The sequence below is a fragment of the Ranitomeya imitator genome, chromosome 6 (assembly GCF_032444005.1).
Source record: "Ranitomeya imitator isolate aRanImi1 chromosome 6, aRanImi1.pri, whole genome shotgun sequence".
Taxonomy (NCBI): Eukaryota; Metazoa; Chordata; class Amphibia; order Anura; family Dendrobatidae; genus Ranitomeya; species Ranitomeya imitator.
The window spans coordinates 185,870,067-185,897,095 of NC_091287.1; the positions used below are offsets into that span (position 1 = coordinate 185,870,067).

At 45.4% G+C, this 27,029-nt stretch overlaps 1 protein-coding gene across 1 annotated transcript in view; it reads right to left on the bottom strand.

Annotated features, from left to right (window-relative positions):
- RAMP3 (receptor activity modifying protein 3) overlaps positions 1 to 27,029 on the bottom strand; it is a 436,298-nt gene that overhangs the window by 58,563 nt on the left and 350,706 nt on the right. The window lies entirely within an intron of this gene.

The window sequence follows — 27,029 nt, forward strand, 5'->3', positions numbered from 1 at the left end:
GCGTCTCTGTGTGTTTTGCACAGACACGCAGTACACAAAAAACACTGACAAGCACAGATTATAATTAGTACGTGTTGTATCCATGACAAAATGGATACAACACATATGTGCAGCAAAGATGTCTGCCTGAGGCCTTAAAGGGATAGTCCACCCTTTCTTAAGCAGAAGTAACATAAAAAAGACTTATATTCACCTCCCGCATTGGTTCTGTTTCAGTGATGTCACCACCAGATGTCCCAATGCTTGCATTCCATTATTTTGTCATGTGAGTTCTGAAGCCAATCAGTGACTACTTACCATCTGCAGCCTTTCCTATTTCATCAGAGCAGACATCTGTGCTGACGAAATACTGCTGATCAGCAGTCATGTGTTTCTATGCATATTAGCACTACAAGCGCCTTTCTCTGGCTTTTGCTTTTTCTTCTGGATGAATGGGAAGAAATTCCCACAGGCACACTCAAAAATCCTTAAGGCCACATTCACACGTTCAGTATATGGTCAGATTTTACATCTGTAGTTCGGAGCCAAAACCAGGAATGGGTGAAAAATACAGAAGTGGTGGCGTGTTTCTATTATACTATTATTACACCTCTGATTGTTCCACTCCTGATTTTGTCTTACAAATACTGATGTAAAATACTGACCAAATGCTGAATGTATGAAGGTGGCATTATAAAGGGTAAGGCCGGCGTCACACTGGCGTATTGCACCCAATGCGAGATCATCGGATGCGATATGCTAATGACACTCGGCTCCTGCTCGCAGCAGAGCAGGAGCCGAGTATCATGCGTCTGTGCTGCGATTCTCTCGCACAGGGAGGATCAGAGCACAGCTGCGGAGGAGGCGGAGAAATGAATTTCTCCATCTCCTCCATTGCTGGGGTCCGCTTATAGCGCACATCACTCAGATGATATCCGAGTGGTGTGCGCTGTCTCACTCGCACCCATAGGCTTATATGGGTGCAAGTGAGCTGAGAGTTTTCCTCGGTCCGAGACAATCGCAGCATGCTGCGGACCGAGGAAAACGGCCGACAAAAAGTCGGCTGGTGGGAGCTGCCCCATAGCTTAAAATTAGTCTGAGTGAAATGCGATTTTTTATCGCATTGCACTCGGTCGTTTAAAATGCCAGTGTCATAATAGTTTTGTCAATATAATGTATGTTTCAAAGAAATGTTTAACCCCTTAGTGACAGAGCCAATTTGGTACTTAATGACCGAGCCAATTTTTGCAATTCTGACCACTGTCACTTTATGAGGTTATAACTCTGGAACGCTTCAACGGATCCCGCTGATTCTGAGACTGTTTTTTCGTGACATATTGTACTTCATGTTAGTGGTAACATTTCTTCAATATTACTTGCGATTATTTATGAAAAAAACGGAAATATGGCGAAAATTTTTAAAATTTTGCAATTTTCAAATTTTGTATTTTTATGCCCTTAAATCAGAGAGATATGTCACAAAAAATAGTTAATAAATAACATTTCCCACATGTCTACTTTACATCAGCACAATTTTGGAAACAAAATTTTCTTTTTTTAGGGAGTTATAAGGGTTAAAATTTGACCAGCAATTTCTCATTTTTACAACACCATTTTTTTTTAGGGACCACATCACATTTGAAGTCATTTTGAGGGGTCTATATGATAGAAAATAACAAAGTTTGACATCATTCTAAAAACTACGCCCCTCAAGGTTCTCAAAACCACATTCAAGAAGTTTATTAACCCTTTACGTGCTTCACAGGAACTGAAACAATGTGGAAGGAAAAAATGAACATTTAACTTTTTTTTGCAAACATCTTAATTCAGAACCATTTTTTTTATTTTCACATGTGTAAAAACAGAAATGTAACCATAAATTTTGTTATGCAATTTCTCCTGAATACGCCAATACCCCATATGTAGGGGTAAACCACTGTTAGGGCGCACCGCAGAACTTAGAAGTGAAGGAGCGCCGTTTGACTTTTTCAATGCAGAATTGGCTGGAATTGAGATCGGACGCCATGTCACGTTTAGAGAGCCCCTGATGTGCCTAAACAGTAGAAACCCCCCACAAGTGACACCATTTTGTAAACTAGACCCCTTAAGGAACTTATCTAGATGTGTGGTAAGCACTTTGAACCCCCAATTGCTTCACAGAAGTTTATAAAGTAGAGCCGTGAAAATAAAAAATCGCTTTTGTTTACACAAAAATGATGTTTTCGCCCACAAATTCTTATCTTCACAAGGGTAACAGGAGAAATTAGACCACAGAAGTTGTTGTGCGATTTCTCCTGAATACGTCGATACCCCATATGTGAGGGTAAACCACTGTTTGGTCGCACCGCAGAGCTTGGAAGAGAAGGAGTGCCGTTTTACTTTTTCAATGTAAAATTGGCTGGAATCGAGATTGGACGCCATGTCGCGTTTGGAGAGCCCCTGATGTGCCTAAACAGTAGAAATCCCCCACAAGTGACCCCATTTTGGAAACTAGACCCCTTAAGGAACTTATCTAGATGTGTGGTGAGAACTTTGAATGCCCAAGTGCTTCACAGAAGTTTATAATGCAGAGTCATAAAAATAAAAAATATTTTTTTTTTCCACAAAAAAGATTTTGTAGCCCCCAAGTTTTTATTTTCACAAGGGTAACAGGAGAAATTGGACCCCAGACGTTGTTGTCCTATTTATCCCGAGTACGCTGATGCCCCATATTTGGGGGTAACCCACTGTTTGGGCACACGGCAGAGCTCAGAAGGAAGGGAGCACCATTTGACTTTTTGAGCGCAAAATTGGCTGTTGTGTTTGAAGACCCCCTAATGTACCTAAACAGTGGAAACCCCCCAATTCTAGCTCCAACCCTAAACCCCAACACACCCCTAACCCTAATCCCAACCTGATCCATAATCCTAATCACTAACCCTAACGATAATCACAACCCTTACCCCAAAACAACCCTAATGTCAACCCTAACCATAACCCTAATCAAAACCCTAAATCCAACACACCCCTAATCCTAATCTCAACCCTAACATCAAACCTAACCCTAATCCCAATACACCCCTAATCACAACCCTAACCTTAACCCTAATCCCAAACCTAACCCTAATCCCAAGCGTAACCCTAATGCCAACCATAACCCTAATACCAACCCTAATCCAAACCCTAACCCTAATCCCAACTCTAACCCTAACTTTAGCCCCAACCCTAGCCCTAACTTTAGCCCCAACCCTAACTGCGTTTTTTGCCCATAGACTTGTATTGCCGACGGATCGTGACGGATGGCCACACGTCGCGTACGTCGTGCACTGGATCAGTTGTGTTTTGGCGGAGCGTCAGCAAAAAAGAACGTTCAATGTAATGTTTTTTTGTACGTCGCATCCGCCATTTCTGACAATGCATGAGTGGCCGTAACTCCGCCCCCTCCTCCCCAGGACATAGATTGGGCAGCGGATGCATTGAAAAACTACATCCGCTGCCCACATTGTGCACAATTTTCACAACGTGCGTCGGTATGTCGGGCCGACGCATTGCGACAGCCCCGTACCGACGTAAGTGTGAAAGAAGCCTAACCCTAAATTTAGCGCCAACCCTAACCCTAAATTTAGCCCCAACCCAAACCCTAAATTTAGCCCCAACCATAACCCTAAATTTAGCCCTAACCCTAACCCTAGCCCTAACCCTAGCCCTAATCCTAACCCAACCCTAGCCCTAACCCTAGCCCTAACCCTAGCCCTAGCCCTAACCCTAACCCTAATTTTAGCCCCAACTGCTGTTCTCCTGCCGGCCGGCAGATGGAGACAGATGGCGGGCGCACTGCGCATGCGCCCGCCATTTTCATTTCCCCAGAAGACGCCGGTGGCCAGGAGGAGCAGCAGGAGGACCCAGGGACACTGGTGAGTATAATAGGGTCCCCGAATCCCCCTATTTCTCTGTCCTCTGATGTGCGATCACATCAGAGGACAGAGAATTACACTTTGCTTTTTTTTTTTTTATTTTTGCGGTCGCCGGTAAACAGTTAATTGCCGGCGATCGCAAAACAGGGGTCGGTAAAACCGACCCCGATCATGCTCTTTGGGGTCTCGGCTACTCCCGGCAGCCGAGACCCCAAAGATTCTACCGGGGCCGGCCGGCGGGCACATTTTGAAGATGGCGGCGCCCATCGGGAGCCACGAGGAGCACCGGGGGAGACAGGTGAGTATCGGGGGGCGATCGGGGACCCCTTTTCTATGTCCTCTGATGTGCGATCACATTGGAGGACAGAGAAATTAAAAAGAAATCGCGTTTTGTTTTGTTTTTTTGCGATCGCCGGTAAACGGTTAATTACCGGCGATCGCAAATGCGGGGTCGATAAAACCCCCCCCGAATCATGTTATCTGGGGTCTCGGCTACCTGTTGTGAATTCTGTGGCTGAATTCACTTCTGTGGTCACAAGTGGTATTGCAGTCTCTGGGCTTCCTCCCTCAGGTGTTTTGGTGAGCTCGTTGGCTGCCTTGCTATTTAGCTCCACCTGAGTCTGTCTTCCTTGCTCCTTGTCAATGTTCCAGTGTTGGATCTGAGCTACTGCATCTTTCCTTGGGCCTGCTGCTCTGCTAGATAAGTGCTTCTAGTTTGTTTTCTGTTTTTTCTGTCCAGCTTGCTATTAACTTTTGCTGGAAGCTCTGAGAAGCAAAGGAGTGCACCGCCGTGCTGTTAGTTCGGCACGGTGGGTCTTTTTGCCCCTTTGCGTGGTTTTCGTTTTAGGGTTTTTTGTAGACTGCATAGTTCTCTTTGCTATCCTCGCTCTGTCTAGAATATCGGGCCTCACTTTGCTGAATCTATTTCATTCCTACGTTTGTCTTTTCATCTTGCTAACAGTCATTATATGTGGGGGGCTGCCTATTCCTTTGGGGTATTTCTCTGAGGTAAGTCAGGCTTGTATTTCTATCTTCAGGCTAGTCAGCTCCTCAGGCAGTGTCGAGTTGCATAGGTAGTGATAGGCGCAATCCACTGCTGCTTATAGTTGTGTGAGGATAGATCAGGTACTGCAGTCTACAGAGATTCCACGTCTCAGAGCTCGTCCTATTGTTTTTGGTTATTGCCAGATCTCTGTATGTGCGCTGATTACTGCACGCTGTGTTGCCTGATTGCCAGCCATAACAGTACAAGGAGCCAAACCAATGATTCCCAATAGAGGGAAAAAAGAAATCCTGACAGCATTTTTTTTTCTTAGCTCTGTCTTCAGTCTTTTTTTTCCCCTAGACATTAGAGTGCTTCAGGACACAGCTGTGGACATGGATATTCAGGCTCTGTGCTCCTCAATGGATAATCTCGTTGTAAATGTACAAAAGATTCAAGATACTATTGATCAGAAATCGATGCTAGAACCAAGAATTCCGATTCCTGATTTGTTTTTTGGTGACAGAACTAAGTTCCTGAGCTTCAGAAATAATTGTAAGCTATTTTTGGCCTTGAAACCTCATTCTTCTGGTAATCCTATTCAACAGGTTTTGATTATTATTTCTTTTTTGCGCGGCGACCCACAGGACTGGGCGTTTTCTCTTGCACCAGGAGATTCTGCATTGAGTAATGTTGATGCATTTTTCCAGGCGCTGGGATTGCTTTACGATGAGCCTAATTCAGTGGATCAAGCTGAGAAAAATCTGCTGGCTTTATGCCAGGGTCAGGATGATGTAGAAGTATATTGTCAGAAATTTAGGAAGTGGTCAGTACTCACTCTGTGGAATGAATCTGCACTAGCGGCTTTGTTCAGAAAGGGTCTCTCTGAAGCTCTTAAGGATGTAATGGTGGGATTTCCTATGCCTGCTGGTTTGAATGAGTCTATGTCCTTGGCCATTCAGATCGGTCGTCGCTTGCGCGAGCGTAAATCTGTGCACCATCTGGCGGTATTGTCTGGGAGTAAACCTGAGCCTATGCAGTGCGACAGGACTATGACTAAAGTAGAACGGCAAGAACACAGACGTCTGAACAGACTGTGTTTCTATTGTGGTGATTCTACTCATGCTATTTCTAATTGTCCTAAACGCACTAGGCGGTTCGATAGCTCTGCCGTTATTGGTACTGTACAGTCCAAATTCCTTTTGTCCATTACCTTAATGTGCTCTTTGTCATCGTATTCTGTCATGGCGTTTGTGGATTCAGGCGCTGCCCTGAATCTGATGGATTTGGATTATGCTAAACGTTGTGGATTTTTCTTGGAGCCTTTGCGGTGTCCTATTCCGTTGAGAGGAATTGATGCTACACCTTTGGCCAAGAATAAGCCTCAGTACTGGGCCCAGCTGACCATGTGCATTGCTCCTGCACATCAGGAAGTTATTCGCTTTCTGGTACTGCATAATTTGCATGATGTGGTCGTGTTGGGGTTGCCATGGCTACAAACCCATAATCCAGTATTGGATTGGAACTCTATGTCGGTAACCAGCTGGGGTTGTCAGGGAGTACATGGTGATGTTCCATTTTTGTCTATTTCGTCATCCATTCCTTCTGACATCTCAGAGTTCTTGTCGGACTTTCAGGATGTATTTGAAGAGTCCAAGTCTGATGCCCTACCTCCGCATAGGAATTGTGATTGTGCTATCGATTTGATTCCTGGTAGTAAATTCCCTAAGGGTCGTTTATTTAATTTGTCCGTACCTGAACACACCGCTATGCGCAGTTATGTGAAGGAGTCCCTGGAGAAGGGACATATTCGCCCATCGTCGTCACCATTGGGAGCAGGGTTCTTTTTTGTAGCCAAGAAGGATGGTTCGCTAAGACCGTGTATTGATTACCGCCTTCTTAATAAGATCACTGTTAAGTTTCAGTATCCCTTGCCATTGATTTCTGACTTGTTTGCTCGGATTAAGGGGGCTAGTTGGTTTACTAAGATTGATCTTCGTGGTGCGTATAATCTGGTGAGAATCAGGCAGGGAGATGAATGGAAAACGGCATTTAATACGCCCGAGGGTCATTTTGAGTATCTGGTGATGCCGTTCGGACTTGCCAATGCTCCATCTGTTTTTCAGTCTTTTATGCATGACATTTTCCGTGAGTATCTGGATAAATTCTTGATTGTTTACTTGGATGACATTTTGATCTTCTCAGATGATTGGGAGTCTCATGTGAAGCAAGTCAGAATGGTTTTCCAGGTACTGCGTGCTAATTCCTTGTTCGTGAAGGGATCAAAGTGTCTCTTCGGTGTGCAGAAAGTTTCATTTTTGGGGTTCATCTTTTCCCCTTCTACTATCGAGATGGATCCGGTTAAGGTTCAGGCCATCCAGGATTGGACTCAGCCGACATCTCTAAAAAGTCTGCAGAAATTCCTGGGCTTTGCTAATTTTTATCGTCGCTTCATCTGTAATTTTTCTAGCATTGCCAGACCATTGACCGATTTGACCAAGAAGGGTGCTGATTTGGTTAATTGGTCTTCTGCTGCCGTGGAAGCTTTTCAGGAGTTGAAGCGTCGTTTTTGCTGTGCCCCTGTGTTGTGTCAACCTGATGTTTCTCTTCCGTTCCAGGTCGAGGTTGATGCTTCTGAGATTGGTGCAGGGGCGGTTTTGTCACAGAGAGGTTCTGGTTGCTCAGTGTTCAAACCATGTGCTTTCTTTTCCAGGAAATTTTCTGCTGCTGAGCGTAATTATGATGTGGGCAACCGAGAGTTGCTGGCCATGAAGTGGGCATTCGAGGAGTGGCGTCATTGGCTTGAGGGTGCTAAGCATCGCGTAGTGGTTTTGACTGATCATAAGAACCTTACTTATCTTGAGTCTGCCAAGCGCTTGAATCCTAGACAGGCCCGTTGGTCGTTATTTTTTGCTCGTTTTGATTTTGTGATTTCATACCTTCCGGGCTCTAAAAATGTGAAGGCGGATGCTCTGTCTAGGAGTTTTGTGCCCGACTCTCCGGGGTTATCTGAGCCGGCGAGTATCCTCAAGGAAGGAGTCATTGTGTCTGCCATCTCCCCTGATTTGCGGAGAGTGTTGCAGAAATTTCAGGCTAATAAACCTGATCGTTGTCCGGCCGAGAAACTGTTCGTCCCTGATAGGTGGACTAGTAAAGTTATCTCTGAACTTCATTGTTCGGTGCTGGCCGGTCATCCAGGAATCTTTGGTACCAGGGAGTTGGTTGCTAGATCCTTCTGGTGGCCATCTCTGTCGCGGGATGTGCGTGCTTTTGTGCAGTCCTATGGAATTTGTGCTAGGGCTAAGCCCTGCTGTTCACGTGCCAGTGGGTTGCTTTTGCCCTTGCCGGTCCCGAAGAGGCCTTGGACACATATTTCGATGGATTTCATTTCTGACCTTCCCGTTTCTCAAAAGATGTCGGTCATTTGGGTGGTCTGTGATCGCTTTTCTAAAATGGTCCATCTGGTGCCCTTGGTTAAATTGCCTTCCTCCTCTGATTTGGTGCCTTTGTTCTTCCAGCATGTGGTTCGTTTACATGGCATTCCTGAGAATATTGTTTCTGACAGAGGTTCCCAGTTTGTCTCGAGGTTCTGGCGAGCCTTTTGTGGTAGGATGGGCATTGACCTATCTTTCTCCTCGGCCTTCCATCCTCAGACTAATGGCCAGACCGAACGAACCAATCAGACCTTGGAAACATATCTGAGATGTTTTGTTTCCGCTGACCAGGATGATTGGGTGTCATTTTTGCCGTTGGCTGAGTTCGCCCTTAATAATCGGGCCAGCTCGGCTACCTTGGTCTCTCCATTTTTCTGCAATTCTGGGTTCCATCCTCGTTTCTCTTCAGGACAGGTTGAGTCTTCGGACTGTCCTGGTGTGGATTCTGTGGTGGACAGGTTGCAGCAGATCTGGACTCAGGTAGTGGACAATTTGACCTTGTCCCAGGAGAAGGCTCAGCTTTTCGCTAATCGCAGACGCCGTGTGGGACCCCGACTTCGTGTTGGGGATCTGGTTTGGTTATCTTCTCGTCATATTCCTATGAAGGTTTCCTCTCCTAAATTTAAACCTCGTTTTATTGGTCCGTATAGGATTTCTGAGATTCTCAATCCGGTGTCTTTTCTTCTGATCCTCCCAGACTCCTTTTCCATACATAATGTATTCCATAGGTCGTTGTTGAGGAGATACGTGGCACCTATGGTTCCATCTGTGGAGCCTCCTGCCCCTGTTTTGGTGGAGGGGGAATTGGAGTATATTGTGGAGAAGATTTTGGATTCTCGTGTCTCTAGACGGAAACTCCAGTATCTGGTCAAATGGAAGGGTTATGCTCAGGAAGATAATTCCTGGGTTTTTGCCTCTGATGTCCATGCCCCAGATCTTGTTCGTGCCTTTCATGTGGCTCATCCTGGTCGGCCTGGGGGTTCTGGTGAGGGTTCGGTGACCCCTCCTCAAGGGGGGGGTACTGTTGTGAATTCTGTGGCTGAATTCACTTCTGTGGTCACAAGTGGTATTGCAGTCTCTGGGCTTCCTCCCTCAGGTGTTTTGGTGAGCTCGTTGGCTGCCTTGCTATTTAGCTCCACCTGAGTCTGTCTTCCTTGCTCCTTGTCAATGTTCCAGTGTTGGATCTGAGCTACTGCATCTTTCCTTGGGCCTGCTGCTCTGCTAGATAAGTGCTTCTAGTTTGTTTTCTGTTTTTTCTGTCCAGCTTGCTATTAACTTTTGCTGGAAGCTCTGAGAAGCAAAGGAGTGCACCGCCGTGCTGTTAGTTCGGCACGGTGGGTCTTTTTGCCCCTTTGCGTGGTTTTCGTTTTAGGGTTTTTTGTAGACTGCATAGTTCTCTTTGCTATCCTCGCTCTGTCTAGAATATCGGGCCTCACTTTGCTGAATCTATTTCATTCCTACGTTTGTCTTTTCATCTTGCTAACAGTCATTATATGTGGGGGGCTGCCTATTCCTTTGGGGTATTTCTCTGAGGTAAGTCAGGCTTGTATTTCTATCTTCAGGCTAGTCAGCTCCTCAGGCAGTGTCGAGTTGCATAGGTAGTGATAGGCGCAATCCACTGCTGCTTATAGTTGTGTGAGGATAGATCAGGTACTGCAGTCTACAGAGATTCCACGTCTCAGAGCTCGTCCTATTGTTTTTGGTTATTGCCAGATCTCTGTATGTGCGCTGATTACTGCACGCTGTGTTGCCTGATTGCCAGCCATAACAGCTACCCCCGGCAACCGAGACCCCGGAGAAAATCCGACTCTGTGGACGCTATTTACTTTTTCCACAGCGCCGTTAATTAACTGCGCTGTGGTTTAAGTACCCTTAGCGGCTGCCGTTAAAAGGCATATCGGCGGTCGTTAAGGGGTTAAAAATGCTGACTTATACTAGTTTATTTATAGTTTTTAAAGCTATAGATTTTATTTAAAACTGACCATTATTTTTTAGGAAGTATGGCCCAGTGGCTAGCACGGTGGCGCAGTGGTTAGCCTTGCAGCGCTGGAGTCCTGGGTTCCAATCCCACCCAGGACAACATCTGCAAAGAGTTTGTATGTTCTCTCCGTGTTTGTGTGGGTTTCCTCCGGGTACTCAGGTTTCCTCCCACATCCCAAAGACATACTGATAGGGAATTTAGATTGTGAGCCCCATCAGGGACAGCGATGATATTGTGTGCAAACTGTAAAGCGCTGCGGAATATGTTAGCGCTATATAAAGATTATATATTATATTTGGGTGCACTGCTTTGTAAACACAAGAAAAAAGTGCTATAAATGTTAGTCTCACAAACAATGGATAAGACTCAAAATTATTATAACCAGCTGTGTGCGCTCGATCCCTGGAACCATACACTGGCCTATATTTAAATACAATTGGATTTTCTGTTAAAAATGACTGCACATAGTACTAGTTGCAAATTTTTTATATTGTAATCCTTTTATGTATGCTCCTTTTTTTTTTACAGTTTTTAATAACTGAGGTTTTTTTTGCTAATTTGAACCATCACCGTGGTTATGGCCACAGAAGAGGGGGTCATTTCACCTAGCACATCACACTAGAGCGCTGGTATTGCTCTCCCACCACAGATATCTACATATGCTAGCACACCTTCTTCAAAACCGCATGGGGCTATTCTACCATATGATTATGCATTAACAGACTCTTCCTGAATGCACGAGTGGTGATTAAAACGCATGCTAAAATTGGAAAGAATGGTCAAATCTAATAAAGAGCGTGCAAACAATTTGGCTACAGGTGTATATCAAGGCAAACAAAGTGAAATGGAAAAATTTCTGAAGCATAAATCTGTGTCAGCTAGATCCACTCCTAAAAAGCTTCACACAAATACTGCTACAGAGGACCATGTTGAGGAATCGGGCTCAAGCGATGAATCTTTGGGCAGTGATATTACCCAATCGGACTCAGGGAAATTATCCCGATCAATCTTCAAAACACTGCTAGCTCATGCCTTAAAACCACTGGTCACTGAGATATCTGGTATGAGATCAGACTTATTACATATTGGCAATAGGGTGGAGTCTTTGGAAACATCCCAGACCTCTCTCGTTGGCTACTCCAACGCTATAAGAGAGCATTTGGACTACCACAGAACACAGCTTAACAACTCTTTTCTTGCCTTAGAAGACCAGGAAAATTGGAGTCGCAGAAAAAACATAAGAATAAAAGGTTTGCCGGAGAGTGTATCTACATAAATACTAGAAAAGTCCACGAAAGAGATCTTTGCCCTTTTAATCTCACAAGAAAAATGCGACCAAATTGTGATAGAGAGAGTTCACAGATCACTTAGACCCAAGCCAAAGCCTTCAGAACCTCCGAAAGACGTCATTTGTGGCTTATTGGGCTATTTAGACACCAATATTATTTTGTCTGCCTCAAGAGACGTTAAAAACCTCTCCTATGAAGGATCTTCTATCCAACTGTATCAAGATATTGCACCATCGACCCTTCAAAAAGAAGAGTCCTAAGGCCCCTCCTGGAGGTGCTACGCTCACGTAAAATCCTCTATAGGTGGCTATTTCCGTTTTGTTTATTCATATATGGAGAAGGCAAGCAAATAACAATAAGGAGCCCCGGGGATATATCTAAAGTATTGGATAATTTTGAAATCGTCCCGATGGACATTCCTTCATGGCTACCCTTAGACATGAATCTCCGCACGCCTTCCCCTATCATTGCCTATGCTGGAGGACAAGGTGACTGGGCCTCAGTAAAGAGACACACGTCCCCCAAACAAGGGAGATCTGGAGCGAAGAAAAAGATACCCCTCTGAGCCTTCTTGCGCTCCCTCAAGCCATATTCCATCACCTATGGTTTCTGAAATTTCACTTAATGCTGATATGTTCTAAACTACTTTGGCTTGACTTAATTAGTACTTGCTTATGTGTTTGTTGACATAATCTAATTATTTTATAAGCTAAACCATACGACTCGTGCATTTTCAATGTAATTCCTTGTCTGCTATGGGAGGAATGTTCGACCCCCTACCTCCGCCGCAGAAAGGCTGTTGGTTTTTGTTATGTATAGGCTGTTTTATTTCTGTAATTGTTAGTGTTCCTTTCACTTTTAGTAGTTTGTTGGCATGGCACACGCATACAGCTCCTTTTTTTACCCCCCTTATTAAGCTATGGGTGATAATGGTAATTCCGCCACTATATTAGTGGCTTCATATAATGTAAAGGGCTTACGCTCCCGTGTAAGAGGAGCCAGGTAATGAACCTTTTGCATTCAAAAACGTCTAACATAGTTTTCCTACAGGAAACACATTTTAGAAAGGGGAGGGTGCCAGATATGTCTAGATCTTGTTATCCGACCTGGTACCATAGTACGGGCGGTTCGGCGTCTTTGAGGAGTAAGCATTGCTATTAAAAAAATGTTACCTTTGTTCTAAGTGATTGCCCATCGGATTCTGAGGGGAGATACATTATAATAAAGGGCCTTTTAGCTAGCACTAAGGTTACCATGTTATAAATAGGGAGGACAGGAACAGCAATCAGGTATATTAAAAAATAAAAAGCTTATTAATACAGACTTCACATTACATAATGACAACAAGTCACACAATTGATTGCAGGAAAAAACACCATTGGGAAAAGGATGGACTAGAGCGGGTTTTTGTTTGCTATATATTGGCTAATTATATAGCCATATATGTGACATTTATACAATGTCATTGAGGTTGTTGTATCTATTAAGGTTACCATGTGTAACCTATATGCCTCAAATAGGAACCAAATTAGATGGCTGTGTGAAACAATGAATACTCAAACTATTTTCTGATGGTCTGTTGATAATGGGGGGAGATTTTAATGTATCATTCAATCCATCTCTAGACACTTCTACAGGTAGGTCGGCCCTTTCTCAGAAGGCACTTAGAAAATTACACCTTTCGTTACAAAATTTACATTCTATAGATCCCTGGAGAACACTCTTCCCTTCAGGCAGAGACTGCACCTTTTATTCCCACCCTGGCAATAGCTATCACAGGATTGACTATTTACTGACACAATTAGTTAATCTACCATTAGTCAAATCTGCAACTATAGACATCATTTCTCTCTCAGACAATGCCCCTATTTTTCCTGACATAGCCCTAGGAACCCTACCGCAGCCAGCCAAGTCATGGTCACTTAATGAGATATTATTAGACTCTGACCACTGAGCATTCTTGACTTCTTTTTCCAAACCAACTTACACTCAGGCCCACCCCTACCTGTGGTGTGGGAATCACTTAAAGCAGGAATGAGGGGGGAATTTATAGCTTTGAGTTCCTATCTCAAAAAAGAAAGAACAAAACAGATTGTGTCCATATTGCACCAAATTAATTCCCTTGAAAGATTACACAAGAGATCCCAAATAACCAAGATACAAACTGACCTGACTGAACTAAGAAACTCATTAAAGAATCTTTTAAATGTTCAATCGGCTAAGAGAAGTAAACAGAGGTTCTATTTACACGGCAATAAAAGTAGTAAACTTATGTCATCATTGCTCAAAAAGCAGCAAGATAAGACGTTCAGTAGACAACTTAAAGCTCTGGACAGCTCTTCAATTTTTGAGACCGCTGATATTGCCGAGGAGTTTAGATCCTTTTATGACAGTTTATACAATTTAAACATAACTGATAGCATGCAAGACCCAATAACTGCTACAGATAAAATCAAAGAGTTCCCGTCCCCACTGAACCTCCCTAAAATCACCCTCGAAGGCCAATCTCTACTGATTGCTCCAGTTACTCCTCAGGAAATTCTAGATACTCTCTCTACCATCCCAAACGGAAAGGCCCCAGGCCCAGATGGCCTACCTATCATATTATTATTATTTTTTTATTATTATTATTATACATTTTTATAGCGCCATTTATTCCATGGCACTTTACATGTGAATACGGGGCAAATATAGACAAATACATTAAACATGAGCAGATAACAAGGCACACGAGTACATAAGGAGGGAGGACCCTGCCCGCGAGGGCTCACAGTCTGCAGGGGGTGGGTGAGGATACACTATCATATATTATAAAACGTTTATAAAATCGCTATTACCCCACCTGGTATCCTTATTTAATTCTTACTTGGAAGGCCAGCTCCCTTCTAAGCAATCCTTGGAGGCTTTCATTACAGTTCTCCCGAAGGAAGGTAAAGACCCCAATCTGTGTGCCAGCTACAGGCAGATTTCACTGCTTAATGCAGACACCAAAATGCGGGCTAAAATCCTAGCGGGCAGAATAAGCAATTTTTTACCCAAACTGATTCATGTTGATCAGGCGGGCTTTGTGAGGGGCAGGGAGGGGAAGGACAACTCCACTAAGACCATACAGTCTATAATATTCGCCAAGACCCGAAATGTTCCCTTAGTGCTCTTGTCAACGGATGCCGAGAAGGCCTTCGACAGAGTGAGCTGTAGGTTCATGGAACAGGTAATGACTAAATTTGGCTTCCCCCTCAGTACATAACAGCAGTCCTCTCTCTCTACTCTCAACCGACGGCCAAAGTCAGGATCAATGGCACCCTGTCAAACAGCTTTGAAATTAACAACGGGACTAGACAGGGAGGCCCTTTGTCACCATCCTTGTTCATTTTAGTTATAGAAACTTTGATACAAAGCATCGGACAGGAACAATGTATGGAGGGGCTGTCAGTGGGCAGGGGGTCACTCAAAACATTAGCTTTCGCAGATGATCTGCTTTTTTTTATTTCCAACCCATCCCAAGCCTTCCCGATCATCCTTCAAATTTTTCACAAATTTGGCCTCCTCTCTAACTTTAAAGTTAACTTAACAAAATCCGAGGCGTTAAACATTCCTCTCCCACACTCTCAAGTCTCCTCCATTCGCACACAGACTCCTTTCTCTTGGGCTAATAACTCTATAAAATATTTGGGAATAATAATAACTAGGGACCCCACCAATTTATTTCAAAGTAACTTCATTCCTTTAAGTAAAAAGGTTGAAAACCTGATGCATAAATATAACCTACCCACATCCTGGATGGGCCGCATCAATGTGTTCAAGACGTATGTAATGCCTATTGTATTGTATGCCATGAACATGATTCCGATCCAGATACCCCTGACCTTTTTTGGATCGCTAAAATCACTAATAGGAGAATTCATTTGGTGAATTTTCCCAGAAGACCAAATATTTAGAATGCTGTCCAATGCCCGGGGCTTTTCCAGATGTGTACTCCTACAGGAAAATTCCTATAAAATATTAACCAGGTGGCATCTGACTCCAGCAAGGCTCTTTCAAATGGGTCTTGCCGACAATGATACTTGCTGGAGATGCCTCAATCCTGGAGGCCACCACTTACATATATTCTGGGACTGCCCTAAATTATGAGATTTTTGGGATGGTGTGGATTCAGTTCTCAAAAAATTACAACTTATAAAAACAAATCTCAAGGCCACGGAGGTTCTCCTTTCAAGCCCATCAAAAGATTTCTTACCAAAAAAACATGGTCTTTTCCCATTGATGCTAAGCGCTGCAAAACAGCTAATAGCTACACACTGGAAAGATGTAACTCCCCCCACAATGGAGGAATGGCACGTTTAGATAACTCAAATCTCCCCTCTGGAGGAGCTATCTAGCTGGGAGATTTTTAATCATAGATCTTATGTGTCGACCTGGGCCCCGTGGGTTAAATACCTAGAGGATAATAGTCCTTGAGAAGAATTCAGCATTATTTGAAGCCTTCCTTTACCTGAAAGCATCTATACCAATATACCTGGCCCCACTACTCCCTCTTGAAAAGTCCGCCCATGCTATCTTCTAAGCACACCCATTGAATATTTGTGCCCATGCCATCTGTCACAGTTTGTTGATGTCGTTGATATTGTTTATTATTATGTATTCCCTTCTCCCCTCCCTTGCCTTTCCTCCTATTTTCCCCTACCCATTATTTCCCCCCTCTCTTTCCTCCCCTTTCATCCTAAACCAACCCCTAATCAATACTTTGCCAGATGTATCTGTGAACTAGTGTTGTGTTTAACTTTGTTGTCTAAATTTGAAAATAAAGAATTAAAAAAAAAAAAAAACACAAGAGGATTTTTTTTTACCCACAAGACAAAAACTACAGAGGCCTATAGGAGAAATCTGTCACAACTTGGTTTAAAAGAGCTGAAGCTTCAGTATGGTGTATTTATGAAAATGAAAAAAGCTACTTATTGTATTATGTCTAATATTTCCCAGTTTTCTAACAGCCAGCTAACACCTGTAGCTTGGAAAGATGCCAGGAAAATGGCACAAAATTTTTTTTTCCTAATAAAGAGCTCCTAGACTGATTCTTAGCTTTTCTTATCCCCTTTACCCCAAAGTGTGGCTTGCATGTTAATGACCAGGTCAATTTTTACCATTCTGACCACTGTCCATTTATGAGGCAACAACTCTGGAATGCTTCCATAGATCCCAGTGATTCTGATATTGTTTTCTCGTGATATATTATACTTCATCATAGTCATACATTTTCTTTTATATTACTTGCATTTGTGAAAAAAACAAATAATAATAATGTTAACAGGGTGATGAAATTTAGGACAGGAAAATATGAGATTGTTAGGGCTAGCGGAACGCACCAAATACAAAGACAGATAGAGTATGGTGCGTTCGCAGCCCTGGGTCCACCGTGCAGAGATGGAACCTGCTGCCAAGTAATGACGGACTATATGGCGGTACTCATAAGTATACACACGTGGGTTAAACTTCACCCAGCGTGAAGGAAGCGATCCTGTTGCGTCACAGGATCGCGGTACCGCACATAGAGCGCGAGCAAGTAGTCAGCGAACTCAACCCCAACTAGGATTGAAGTCCGATTAGACCCTTGCTGGCACAACACCGCAACTGGGTGTGTAAGGAAACTGAGTAACAATATTAGGGCACAAAAGTGCATGCGGTGCCGCACTGACGAACGCCACTAACCACCCAGGCTTGGGTAAGGAAAGCACAGAGGAAGTGCACGGCGCCGTACTGGCGGTCACAGCAACTGGACGCTGTAATGTGTGATTCGTGCTGTAGGATAAGTCGGGCGCTAGATAGCAACCATACACCTTCCGCGAACAGAGATTCAATAGGGAAGGGGTATCCAAGGACGACTTGCACTCACAACAAACACACATATGCAATTGTACACTAGCGCATGGCCGTGCAGTCATGCGCAGTTTATATAGTTGCAGCACAGGAAGTGGCCACAGAAACTTTGCCCTTCCAAGACCTGCCAAGAGGACCAATGGAATGTGCTGCAGGGCCTGAGCACATGACCCTCGATCTCCAACAGGAGATCTTGCCCTGGGCATGCTCAGTGTGTGCAGACAAGGACTTAGTCCCAGAGAAGTCTGCTCGCTGCTGACCAGCACTGGCTTTAATGGCAGAAGCTGAAGAAGCAGCAGTAACTCTCTGTACAGAGTGAGACTGAGCAAGACGCTGGGACTGACGTCCCTGCTGAGCAGACTCCACTGCGGCTGGATAAGAATGGGAGACCGCAGCGGAGATGGCTCGAGATTCCCCCTGTGCAGAAGCGGGAACTCGAGACCTAACATTACCCCCCCTCCTAGGGCCCCCCTCCTTGGGCCTCGCTACGCTCGAAGGCAGCAATAAGCTGTGGGGCCCGAATGTTTTCAGCAGGCTCCCATGACCTGTCCTCTGGGCCATAACCCTTCCAATCCACCAGATAGAACTTTTTGCCGCGTACCACCTTGCACCCCAAAATAGCGTTCACCTCGTAATCGTCCGTAGACGAACCCGATGTCCCGGCAGATGACTCGGAAAACCGGGACATGTATACGGGTTTCAAGAGGGACACATGAAAGGTGTCGGTGATACCCAAGCGTGGAGGAAGAGCCAAACAGTAGACCACAGGATTAACCTGTTCGAGAACCTTGAAGGGACCCAAGTAGCGAGGAGCAAACTTAGTGGACTCAACTCGCAGCCTGATGTTACGGGGGGAGAGCCACACCAAGTCGCCAGGAGCAAAGGTCGGAGCGGGGCGCCGATGAACATCGGCGGAGGACCTCATTCTCTCCTTGGAGGCCCGAATGGCATCCTGCGTGCGGTCCCAAATGTCCCGTGCCTCCACAGCCCAGTCTGCCACCCTGGAGTCAGCAGAAGACACAGGCATGGGCACAGGAACACGTGGATGCTGGCCGTAATTTAGGAGGAATGGAGTCTGACCGGTGGAGTCGGCTACGGCATTGTTAAGTGCAAACTCTGCCCACGGTAGCAAGGATGCCCAGTCATCCTGCCTGGCAGAAACAAAATGTCGTAAATATGTGACCAAGTTCTGGTTGGCCCTCTCTACCAACCCATTCGTCTCGGGATGATATGCCGAAGAGAGATTCAACTCAATACTGAGTAGACGACAAAGCTCTCTCCAGAATCGAGACGCAAACTGGGGACCCCGGTCACTAACAATTTTGTCTGGCATACCGTGTAGGCGAAAGATATGCTTGACGAACAAGACAGCCAACGCCCGTGCAGAAGGTAGCCGTGGAAGAGGCACCAAGTGCACCATTTTGGAAAAATGGTCGGTGATCACTCAGATAATGGTGCAGTTACGAGACTTGGGTAAGCCCACCACAAAGTCCATCCCGACCATCTCCCAGGGCCTGTCCGCCACCGGCAGAGGATAAAGCAAACCAGCTGGCCGTTGCCGAGGAGTCTTGTTCTTGGCGCAAGAGACACACGCCCGAACATACTCTGCGACATCACGAGCCATATGCGGCCACCAGTATGTCCTCGCCAGTAACTCAGATGTCCTTTTGGTACCAAAATGTCCACCCACCCTGGACGAGTGTGCCCAAGAGAGAACCTCCGGTCGCAAACTGGATGGTACAAAAGTCTTGCCCGGAGGCACAGACTCTAGTGAAACCGGGGCCACAGTTCTCAAGCTCTCGGTGGGGACAATTGTTGTGAATTCTGTGGCTGAATTCACTCCTGTAGTCACAAGTGGTACTGCAGCTTCTGAGCTTCCTCCCTCAGGTGTTCTGGTGAGCTCGTTAACTGCTTCATTACTTGCCCCCCTCATTTTTTGCCCCCTTTGCGTGGTTTTGCTTTAGGGTTTTTTGTAGACTGCAAAGTTCGCTTTACTGTCCTCGCTCTGTCCTAGAATATCGGGCCCCACTTTGCTGAATCTATTTCATCCCTACGTTTTGTCTTTTCATCTTACTCACAGTCATTATATGTGGGGGGCTGCCTTTTCCTTTGGGGAATTTCTCTGGGGCAAGTCAGGCCTATTTTTCTATCTTCAGGCTAGCTAGTTTCTTAGGCTGTGCCGAGTTGCCTAGGTAGTTGTTAGGCGCAATCCACAGCCGCTTTTAGTTGTGTTTAGGATAGGATCAGGTGTGCAGTCTACAGAGTTTCCACATCTCAGAGCTCGTTCTTGTATTTTTGGGTATTTGTCAGATCACTGTGTGCGCTCTGATCGCTAAGCACACTGTGTTTCTGGATTGCCTTCATAACACCTGTCATTAGCAAACATAACAGTAAAAAACCCACCGTGCCGAACTAACGGCACGGCGGTACACCCTTTGCGTCTCAGAGCTTCCAGCAAAACAAAAGACAAGCTGGACAGAAAAAAAGCAACAAAAAAGCAAAAAAGCACTTAGCTATACAGAGCAGCAGGTCACAGGAACAATCAGGAGAAGCTCGGATCCAACACTGAAACATTGACAAGGAGCAAGGATAGCAGCATCAGGCGGAGTTAAGTAATGAAGCAGTTAACGAGCTCACCAGAACACCTGAGGGAGGAAGCTCAGAAGCTGCAGTACCACTTGTGACCACAGGAGTGAATTCAGCCACAGAATTCACAACAGACAATAAGCCGTGGCTCCTCCTCCTCCTCCGCAGATGACACAACGGAGCGAGAGAGAGCGTCGGCCCGAATGTTCTTCTCCCCAGAAAGAAAATGGAGGGTGAAATGAAACCGGGAGAAGAATAAGGACCATCTGGCCTGGCGAGAATTCAACCGCTGGGCTGTCTGCAGGTACACCAAATTTTTATGGTCTGTGAAGACTTGGAAGGGAAAACGTGCTCCCTCCAAGAGATGTCTCCACTCCGAGAAAGCCAACTTCATGGCTAGCAACTCCCTGTCCCCGAGAGAATAATTCCTCTCTGCTGGTGAGAAGGTCTTGGAGAAAAAGAAGCAAGGATGCTTCCGACCTTGAGCATCCTTTTGGAAGAGGACTGCTCCAGCACCAACAGAAGAGGCATCCACCTCCATGATAAATGGCTTATCAACATCGGGGCGATGTAGGATGGGAGCGCTAGCGAAGTGTGACTTTATAGAGTTAAAGGCCTTGGAGACCTCCTCAGACCACAATTTGGGATTCGCCCCCTTCTTGGTGAGGGCAACCAAGGGAGCTACCAAAGTTGAGAATGAACTGGCGATAATAATTAATGAACCCCATAAAGTGCTGCACCGCTTTAAGAGAATGGGGTTCCTGCCAGTCCATCACAGCCTGTAGTTTGGCAGGATCCATAGCCAATCCCTGGGCAGAGATGATGTAGCCTAGGAAAGGTAAGGACTCCTGCTCAAACATACACTTCTCCAACTTGGCATAGAGGGAGTTTGCCCGTAGGAGGTCGAAGACTTTGCAAACATCTCTCCGGTGGGAGTCAATATCTGGAGAGTAGATGAGAATATCATCCAGATAGACTACGACCGAGGTGGAAAGCATATCCCGGAAGATATCGTTCACAAAGTCTTGGAAAACGGCTGGGGCATTACAGAGCCCGAAGGGCATCACCAGATATTCATAGTGCCCATCCCTGGTGTTAAAAGCCGTCTTCCATTCGTCCCCCTCACGGATGCGAATCAGGTTGTAAGCACCCCGCAGATCTAGTTTAGTAAATACCCTTGCTCCCCTAAGCCTATCGAAGAGCTCAGATATCAAGGGCAAAGGATGCTTATTTTTAACAGTGATGGCATTAAGACCCCTGTAGTCTATGCATGGACGCAATTCCCCATTCTTCTTCTGCACGAAGATGAACCCTGCCCCAGCAGGTGACACTGATTTCCTAATGAATCCTCTTGCCAGATTTTCCTGGATGTACTGTGACATTGCCTCCGTCTCCGGGAGAGATAACGGATAGACTCGACTGTTATGGCTGGCAATCAGGCAACACAGCGTGCAGTAATCAGCGCACATACAGAGATCTGGCAAAAACCCAAAACAATAGGACGAGCTCTGAGACGTGGAATCTCTGTAGACTGCAGTACCTGAACTGTCCTCACACAACTGGAAGCAGCAGTGGATTGCGCCTATCACTACCTATGCAACTCGGCACTGCCTGAGGAGCTGACTAGCCTGAAGATAGAAATACAAGCCTGACTTACCTCAGAGAAATACCCCAAAGGAATAGGCAGCCCCCACATATAATGACTGTTAGCAAGATGAAAAGACAAACGTAGGAATGAAATAGATTCAGCAAAGTGAGGCCCGATATTCTAGACAGAGCGAGGATAGCAAAGAGAACTATGCAGTCTACAAAAAACCCTAAAACGAAAACCACGCAAAGGGGCAAAAAAGACCCACCGTGCCGAACTAACAGCACGGCGGTGCACCCCTTTGCTTCTCAGAGCTTCCAGCAAAAGATAATAACAAGCTGGACAGAAAAAACAGAAAACAAACTAGAAGCACTTATCTAGCAGAGCAGCAGGCCCAAGGAAAGATGCAGTAGCTCAGATCCAACACTGGAACATTGACAAGGAGCAAGGAAGACAGACTCAGGTGGAGCTAAATAGCAAGGCAGCCAACGAGCTCACTAAAACACCTGAGGGAGGACGCCCAGAGACTGCAATACCACTTGTGACCACAGAATTCACAACAGTACCCCCCCCTTGAGGAGGGGTCACCGAACCCTCACCAGAACCCCCAGGCCGACCAGGATGAGCCACATGAAAGGCACGAACAAGATCTGGGGCATGGACATCAGAGGCAAAAACCCAGGAATTATCTTCCTGAGCATAACCCTTCCATTTGACCAGATACTGGAGTTTCCGTCTAGAGACACGAGAATCCAAAATCTTCTCCACAATATACTCCAATTCCCCCTCCACCAAAACAGGGGCAGGAGGCTCCACAGATGGAACCATAGGTGCCACGTATCTCCTCAACAACGACCTATGGAATACATTATGTATGGAAAAGGAGTCTGGGAGGGTCAGACGAAAAGACACCGGATTGAGAATCTCAGAAATCCTATACGGACCAATAAAACGAGGTTTAAATTTAGGAGAGGAAACCTTCATAGGTATATGACGAGAAGATAACCAAACCAGATCCCCAACACGAAGTCGGGGTCCCACACGGCGTCTGCGATTAGCGAAAAGCTGAGCCTTCTCCTGGGACAAGGTCAAATTGTCCACTACCTGAGTCCAGATCTGCTGCAACCTGTCCACCACATAATCCACACCAGGACAGTCCGAAGACTCAACCTGTCCTGAAGAGAAACGAGGATGGAACCCAGAATTGCAGAAAAATGGAGAGACCAAGGTAGCCGAGCTGGCCCGATTATTAAGGGCGAACTCAGCCAACGGCAAAAATGACACCCAATCATCCTGGTCAGCGGAAACAAAACATCTCAGATATGTTTCCAAGGTCTGATTGGTTCGTTCGGTCTGGCCATTAGTCTGAGGATGGAAGGCCGAGGAAAAAGATAGGTCAATGCCCATCCTACCACAAAAGGCTCGCCAGAACCTTGAGACAAACTGGGAACCTCTGTCAGAAACAATATTCTCAGGAATGCCATGTAAACGAACCACATGCTGGAAGAACAAAGGCACCAAATCAGAGGAGGAAGGCAATTTAACCAAGGGCACCAGATGGACCATTTTAGAAAAGCGATCACAGACCACCCAAATGACAGACATCTTTTGAGAAACGGGAAGGTCAGAAATGAAATCCATCGAAATATGTGTCCAAGGCCTCTTCGGGACCGGCAAGGGCAAAAGCAACCCACTGGCACGTGAACAGCAGGGCTTAGCCCTAGCACAAATTCCACAGGACTGCACAAAAGCACGCACATCCCGCGACAGAGACGGCCACCAAAAGGATCTAGCAACCAACTCCCTGGTACCAAAGATTCCTGGATGACCGGCCAGCACCGAACAATGAAGTTCAGAGATAACTTTACTAGTCCACCTATCAGGGACGAACAGTTTCTCGGCCGGACAACGATCAGGTTTATTAGCCTGAAATTTCTGCAACACTCTCCGCAAATCAGGGGAGATGGCAGACACAATGACTCCTTCCTTGAGGATACTCGCCGGCTCAGATAACCCCGGAGAGTCGGGCACAAAACTCCTAGACAGAGCATCCGCCTTCACATTTTTAGAGCCCGGAAGGTATGAAATCACAAAATCAAAACGAGCAAAAAATAACGACCAACGGGCCTGTCTAGGATTCAAGCGCTTGGCAGACTCAAGATAAGTAAGGTTCTTATGATCAGTCAAAACCACCACGCGATGCTTAGCACCCTCAAGCCAATGACGCCACTCCTCGAATGCCCACTTCATGGCCAGCAACTCTCGGTTGCCCACATCATAATTACGCTCAGCAGCAGAAAATTTCCTGGAAAAGAAAGCACATGGTTTGAACACTGAGCAACCAGAACCTCTCTGTGACAAAACCGCCCCTGCACCAATCTCAGAAGCATCAACCTCGACCTGGAACGGAAGAGAAACATCAGGTTGACACAACACAGGGGCACAGCAAAAACGACGCTTCAACTCCTGAAAAGCTTCCACGGCAGCAGAAGACCAATTAACCAAATCAGCACCCTTCTTGGTCAAATCGGTCAATGGTCTGGCAATGCTAGAAAAATTACAGATGAAGCGACGATAAAAATTAGCAAAGCCCAGGAATTTCTGCAAACTTTTTAGAGATGTCGGCTGAGTCCAATCCTGGATGGCCTGAACCTTAACCGGATCCATCTCGATAGTAGAAGGGGAAAAGATGAACCCCAAAAATGAAACTTTCTGCACACCGAAGAGACACTTTGATCCCTTCACAAACAAGGAATTAGCACGCAGTACCTGGAAAACCATTCTGACTTGCTTTACATGAGACTCCCAATCATCTGAGAAGATCAAAATGTCATCCAAGTAAACAATCAAGAATTTATCCAGATACTCACGAAAAATGTCATGCATAAAAGACTGAAAAACAGATGGAGCATTGGCAAGTCCGAACGGCATCACCAGATACTCAAAATGACCCTCGGGCGTATTAAATGCCGTTTTCCATTCATCTCCCTGCCTGATTCTCACCAGATTATACGCACCACGAAGATCAATCTTAGTAAACCAACTAGCCCCCTTAATCCGAGCAAACAAGTCAGAAATCAATGGCAAGGGATACTGAAACTTAACAGTGATCTTATTAAGAAGGCGGTAATCAATACACGGTCTTAGCGAACCATCCTTCTTGGCTACAAAAAAGAACCCTGCTCCCAATGGTGACGACGATGGGCGAATATGTCCCTTCTCCAGGGACTCCTTCACATAACTGCGCATAGCGGTGTGTTCAGGTACGGACAAATTAAATAAACGACCCTTAGGGAATTTACTACCAGGAATCAAATCGATAGCACAATCACAATTCCTATGCGGAGGAAGGGCATCAGACTTGGACTCTTCAAATACATCCTGAAAGTCCGACAAGAACTCTGGGATGTCAGAAGGAATGGATGACGAAATAGACAAAAATGGAACATCACCATGTACTCCCTGACAACCCCAGCTGGTTACCGACATAGAGTTCCAATCCAATACTGGATTATGGGTTTGTAGCCATGGCAACCCCAACACGACCACATCATGCAAATTATGCAGTACCAAAAAGCGAATAACTTCCTGATGTGCAGGAGCCATGCACATGGTCAGCTGGGCCCAGTACTGAGGCTTATTCTTGGCCAGAGGTGTAGCATCAATTCCTCTCAACGGAATAGGACACCGCAAAGGCTCCAAGAAAAATCCACAACGTTTAGCATAATCCAAATCCATCAGATTCAGGGCAGCGCCTGAATCCACAAACGCCATGACAGAATATGATGACAAAGAGCACATTAAGGTAATGGACAAAAGGAATTTGGACTGTACAGTACCAATAACGGCAGAGCTATCGAACCGTCTAGTGCGTTTAGGACAATTAGAAATAGCATGAGTAAAATCACCACAATAGAAACACAGTCTGTTCAGACGTCTGTGTTCGTGCCGTTCTACTTTAGTCATAGTCCTGTTGCACTGCATAGGCTCAGGCTTACTCTCAGACAATACCGCCAGATGGTGCACAGATTTACGCTCGCGCAAGCGACGACCGATCTGAATGGCCAAGGACATAGACTCATTCAAACCAGCAGGCATAGGAAATCCCACCATTACATCCTTAAGAGCTTCAGAGAGACCCTTTCTGAACAAAGCCGCTAGTGCAGATTCATTCCACAGAGTGAGTACTGACCATTTTCTAAATTTCTGACAATATAGTTCTACATCATCCTGACCCTGGCATAAAGCCAGCAGATTTTTCTCAGCTTGATCCACTGAATTAGGCTCATCGTAAAGCAATCCCAGCGCCTGGAAAAATGCATCAATATTACTCAATGCAGAATCTCCTGGTGCAAGAGAAAACGCCCAGTCCTGTGGGTCGCCACGCAAAAAAGAAATAATAATCAAAACCTGTTGAATAGGATTACCAGAAGAATGAGGTTTCAAGGCCAAAAATAGCTTACAATTATTTCTGAAGCTCAGGAACTTAGTTCTGTCACCAAAAAACAAATCAGGAATCGGAATTCTTGGTTCTAGCATCGATTTCTGATCAATAGTATCTTGAATCTTTTGTACATTTACAACGAGATTATCCATTGAGGAGCACAGAGCCTGAATATCCATGTCCACAGCTGTGTCCTGAAGCACTCTAATGTCTAGGGGAAAAAAAAGACTGAAGACAGAGCTAAGAAAAAAAAATGATGTCAGGATTTCTTTTTTCCCTCTATTGGAAATCATTGAATTGGCTCCTTGTACTGTTATGGCTGGCAATCAGGCAACACAGCGTGCAGTAATCAGCGCACATACAGAGATCTGGCAAAAACCCAAAACAATAGGACGAGCTCTGAGACGTGGAATCTCTGTAGACTGCAGTACCTGAACTGTCCTCACACAACTGGAAGCAGCAGTGGATTGCGCCTATCACTACCTATGCAACTCGGCACTGCCTGAGGAGCTGACTAGCCTGAAGATAGAAATACAAGCCTGACTTACCTCAGAGAAATACCCCAAAGGAATAGGCAGCCCCCACATATAATGACTGTTAGCAAGATGAAAAGACAAACGTAGGAATGAAATAGATTCAGCAAAGTGAGGCCCGATATTCTAGACAGAGCGAGGATAGCAAAGAGAACTATGCAGTCTACAAAAAACCCTAAAACGAAAACCACGCAAAGGGGCAAAAAAGACCCACCGTGCCGAACTAACAGCACGGCGGTGCACCCCTTTGCTTCTCAGAGCTTCCAGCAAAAGATAATAACAAGCTGGACAGAAAAAACAGAAAACAAACTAGAAGCACTTATCTAGCAGAGCAGCAGGCCCAAGGAAAGATGCAGTAGCTCAGATCCAACACTGGAACATTGACAAGGAGCAAGGAAGACAGACTCAGGTGGAGCTAAATAGCAAGGCAGCCAACGAGCTCACTA